At 49.5% G+C, this 5,000-nt stretch overlaps 1 non-coding gene across 1 annotated transcript in view; it reads right to left on the reverse strand.

Annotated features, from left to right (window-relative positions):
* Positions 1-514, reverse strand: part of LOC126328115 (small subunit ribosomal RNA) — a 1,893-nt gene extending 1,379 nt beyond the window's left edge. Inside the window, exon 1 of the ribosomal RNA XR_007561659.1 lies at positions 1-514. This exon is cut by the window's left edge and continues 1,379 nt beyond it. This is a non-coding gene — a ribosomal RNA (small subunit ribosomal RNA).
* Positions 515-5,000: the final 4,486 nt, after the last annotated feature.

The following is a 5,000-nucleotide window of genomic DNA, read 5'->3' on the forward strand; positions in this document are numbered from 1 at the left end:
CGGATGAGTCCCGTATCGTTATTTTTCGTCACTACCTCCCCGTGCCGGGAGTGGGTAATTTGCGCGCCTGCTGCCTTCCTTGGATGTGGTAGCCGTTTCTCAGGCTCCCTCTCCGGAATCGAACCCTGATTCCCCGTTACCCGTTACAACCATGGTAGGCGCAGAACCTACCATCGACAGTTGATAAGGCAGACATTTGAAAGATGCGTCGCCGGTACGAGGACCGTGCGATCAGCCCAAAGTTATTCAGAGTCACCAAGGCAAACGGACCAGACAAGCCAATCCGATTGGTTTTGATCTAATAAAAGCGTCCCTTCCATCTCTGGTCGGGACTCTGTTTGCATGTATTAGCTCTAGAATTACCACAGTTATCCAAGTAACGTGGGTACGATCTAAGGAACCATAACTGATTTAATGAGCCATTCGCGGTTTCACCTTAATGCGGCTTGTACTGAGACATGCATGGCTTAATCTTTGAGACAAGCATATGACTACTGGCAGGATCAACCAGGGAGCTGCGTCAACTAGAGCTGAGCAGCCGGCCGCCCGGGAGTGTGTCCCGGGGGCCCGCGCGAACACGCAAGCGTCCGCTCAATTATTCTGCAAACAGGAGGAGGCCGAGCTCCCCTGCACGATACACCTCGAAACCCTCTCAGGTCCCGGCGGCGCGCAGCGCCGTCCTAGGTACTTGGTCGGTTTCGAGAGAGGCGCAATCGCCCGGAGTTAGGCGAGTAGACGGTTTTAGTGCGAACACCCTTGCTCCCAACTGAGCTTGCCGCTGCCGACAGAGGCCCGGGAGCGTGCTGTCGTGGCATTGCCGGCGGGAGACAACACGCGCCACCTATGGTGACCGGCAGCTCCAACGCCAGCGCCACACAAGGGCAAAGCCCCACTTGGGTGCAGAAGCGAACTCTCCCAGCACAGCGCACGCGCCAACACGTCCGCACAACTGCGATACAAACCACCTGCGAGAACCGCTGGGGCGACCGAGCAGCAGACGGCGTCGCGGCGCCGAGTGCCAGGCGGCGGCGCATCCTCAACGCACACAGTCCTCAATCAGACCAGCACACTGCAGATGTCCACCGCGCTTCGCACCGGGCTCGGCTGAACCAACTTTGGCCGCCAGGCGCCGCGTGCAGGGTGCGCCGCAGCGTAGCTGCGCCGCCTGCCGGGCCCGTCGGCTGGCGCTCCTGCCACTCGGCGCCCCCCACCAGCCGCCTGTTGCGCGTGCGCCCACGCAGCGCGCGGCCAACACGCCGGGCGGCCCCCCTTCACCGGCCGGGAACAGTCCCACCAAGCCACCGCCGCGTATCGCTTCATACCCACATGGGCCTAGTCACGCGTGTGGATGTGGCGGGTACCGCTGAAACAACCGGTTAATAGCTGTACCGATCGTCGCCATCACAGATTCACCTCCAGCGTGAACAACCGCTCAACAACGGATTTCCAGTTCATTTGCGTATCTTGGGCAGTAAACGTAGATGTCCACCTACATTTGCGAATTCAACAATTCTTGCATGCCAGGATGTCATGTGTCACGACACGCTACATCAGACCACATACACACTGCGACATGTGCAGAAGAGAACACGTGGAAGGTGGCCCGCGCACGTATGCGATGTACCTTCCGCGATCCACTGTCAACCGGCATCTGCGGCATGTCCCAGATATGGAACGCGGTCCACCAGGGTAGCACTTTGTGTGAGGCAATACGACAAAGTCGGAATACACGCGTCACTACATCAGACGGCTCACGCTGACCTGACCTGACCTGACTCACCGCACCACCACCCCCAGCGACCCAGGGTGACATACAATGCGTTCGTACGTTCCTCCCACACGCCTCTACGGCGTACCACAGTGCAACCTAGCTGTTATTGGGAGACGAGACAAGTAGCATCAAGCACAACATATGGAAATTGAGATTCGACACCGTTGGGCACAGCCAGCGTACGGTCACACGTATCACACTACTTCACTCTGTACGTAACGACCGATGATCGGTACAGCGTGTGGGTTACGCGTACGACATCAGCGGACAATGGACACAGACCATACCACGACGTACACTGAGGGCGTCGACATCTGAATGCAACTGAACAGCTGCGAGGCTCATTTAACACTCAAACGCCAGACCGACCAGCTTGAGAGGACAGAGACACAAAGAGGGGGACAGAGGGGGACAGAGGGGGGGGGAGGGGGGGGGGTCGGCGATATGGTCCTATTGCAGTACAATTGACAGTGGATAGCAGGAATATGTGGAAAGTAAGCAACACTCGCAAGACATCTACATGAGGATAACAACGACACCAGAGATTCCGAGCAGTGAACTATGTTAGGCAAAGGGACAACGTGGGTTAGGTTAAGGGACAACGTGGGTTAGGTTAAGGGACAACGTGGGTTAGGTTAAGGGACAACGTGGGTTAGGTTAAGGGACAACGTGGGTTAGGTTAAGGGACAACGTGGGTTAGGTTAAGGGACAACGTGGGTTAGGTTAAGGGACAACGTGGGTTAGGTTAAGGGACAACGTGGGTTAGGTTAAGGGACAACGTGGGTTAGGTTAAGGGACAACGTGGGTTAGGTTAAGGGACAACGTGGGTTAGGTTAAGGGACAACGTGGGTTAGGTTAAGGGACAACGTGGGTTAGGTTAAGGGACAACGTCGGTTAGGTTAAGGGACAACGTGGGTTAGGTTAAGGGACAACGTGGGTTAGGTTAAGGGACAACGTGGGTTAGGTTAAGGGACAACGTGGGTTAGGTTAAGGGACAACGTGGGTTAGGTTAAGGGACAACGTGGGTTAGGTTAAGGGACAACGTGGGTTAGGTTAAGGGACAACGTGGGTTAGGTTAAGGGACAACTTGAGTTAGGTTAAGGGACAACTTGAGTTAGGTTAAGGGACAACTTGAGTTAGGTTAAGGGACAACTTGAGTTAGGTTAAGGGACAACTTGAGTTAGGTTAAGGGACAACTTGAGTTAGGTTAAGGGACAACTTGAGTTAGGTTAAGGGACAACTTGAGTTAGGTTAAGGGACAACTTGAGTTAGGTTAAGGGACAAATTGAGTTAGGTTAAGGGACAAATTGAGTTAGGTTAAGGGACAAATTGAGTTAGGTTAAGGGACAAATTGAGTTAGGTTAAGGGACAAATTGAGTTAGGTTAAGGGACAAATTGAGTTAGGTTAAGGGACAAATTGAGTTAGGTTAAGGGACAAATTGAGTTAGGTTAAGGGACAAATTGAGTTAGGTTAAGGGACAACTTGAGTTAGGTTAAGGGACAAATTGAGTTAGGTTAAGGGACAACTTGAGTTAGGTTAAGGGACAACTTGAGTTAGGTTAAGGGACAACTTGAGTTAGGTTAAGGGACAACTTGAGTTAGGTTAAGGGACAACTTGAGTTAGGTTAAGGGACAACTTGAGTTAGGTTAAGGGACAACTTGAGTTAGGTTAAGGGACAACTTGAGTTAGGTTAAGGGACAACTTGAGTTAGGTTAAGGGACAACTTGAGTTAGGTTAAGGGACAAATTGAGTTAGGTTAAGGGACAAATTGAGTTAGGTTAAGGGACAAATTGAGTTAGGTTAAGGGACAAATTGAGTTAGGTTAAGGGACAAATTGAGTTAGGTTAAGGGACAAATTGAGTTAGGTTAAGGGACAAATTGAGTTAGGTTAAGGGACAACTTGAGTTAGGTTAAGGGACAACTTGAGTTAGGTTAAGGGACAACTTGAGTTAGGTTAAGGGACAACTTGAGTTAGGTTAAGGGACAACTTGAGTTAGGTTAAGGGACAACTTGAGTTAGGTTAAGGGACAACGTGGGTTAGGTTAAGGGACAACGTGGGTTAGGTTAAGGGACAACGTGGGTTAGGTTAAGGGACAACGTGGGTTAGGTTAAGGGACAACGTCGGTTAGGTTAAGGGACAACGTGGGTTAGGTTAAGGGACAACGTGGGTTAGGTTAAGGGACAACGTGGGTTAGGTTAAGGGACAACGTGGGTTAGGTTAAGGGACAACGTGGGTTAGGTTAAGGGACAACGTGGGTTAGGTTAAGGGACAACGTGGGTTAGGTTAAGGGACAACGTGGGTTAGGTTAAGGGACAACTTGAGTTAGGTTAAGGGACAACTTGAGTTAGGTTAAGGGACAACTTGAGTTAGGTTAAGGGACAACTTGAGTTAGGTTAAGGGACAACTTGAGTTAGGTTAAGGGACAACTTGAGTTAGGTTAAGGGACAACTTGAGTTAGGTTAAGGGACAACTTGAGTTAGGTTAAGGGACAACTTGAGTTAGGTTAAGGGACAACTTGAGTTAGGTTAAGGGACAAATTGAGTTAGGTTAAGGGACAAATTGAGTTAGGTTAAGGGACAAATTGAGTTAGGTTAAGGGACAAATTGAGTTAGGTTAAGGGACAAATTGAGTTAGGTTAAGGGACAAATTGAGTTAGGTTAAGGGACAAATTGAGTTAGGTTAAGGGACAAATTGAGTTAGGTTAAGGGACAAATTGAGTTAGGTTAAGGGACAACTTGAGTTAGGTTAAGGGACAAATTGAGTTAGGTTAAGGGACAACTTGAGTTAGGTTAAGGGACAACTTGAGTTAGGTTAAGGGACAACTTGAGTTAGGTTAAGGGACAACTTGAGTTAGGTTAAGGGACAACTTGAGTTAGGTTAAGGGACAACTTGAGTTAGGTTAAGGGACAACTTGAGTTAGGTTAAGGGACAACTTGAGTTAGGTTAAGGGACAACTTGAGTTAGGTTAAGGGACAACTTGAGTTAGGTTAAGGGACAAATTGAGTTAGGTTAAGGGACAAATTGAGTTAGGTTAAGGGACAAATTGAGTTAGGTTAAGGGACAAATTGAGTTAGGTTAAGGGACAAATTGAGTTAGGTTAAGGGACAAATTGAGTTAGGTTAAGGGACAAATTGAGTTAGGTTAAGGGACAACTTGAGTTAGGTTAAGGGACAACTTGAGTTAGGTTAAGGGACAACTTGAGTTAGGTTAAGGGACAACTTGAGTTA

This window comes from Schistocerca gregaria, unplaced genomic scaffold (genome assembly GCF_023897955.1).
Source record: "Schistocerca gregaria isolate iqSchGreg1 unplaced genomic scaffold, iqSchGreg1.2 ptg001086l, whole genome shotgun sequence".
NCBI classification, from domain to species: Eukaryota; Metazoa; Arthropoda; class Insecta; order Orthoptera; family Acrididae; genus Schistocerca; species Schistocerca gregaria.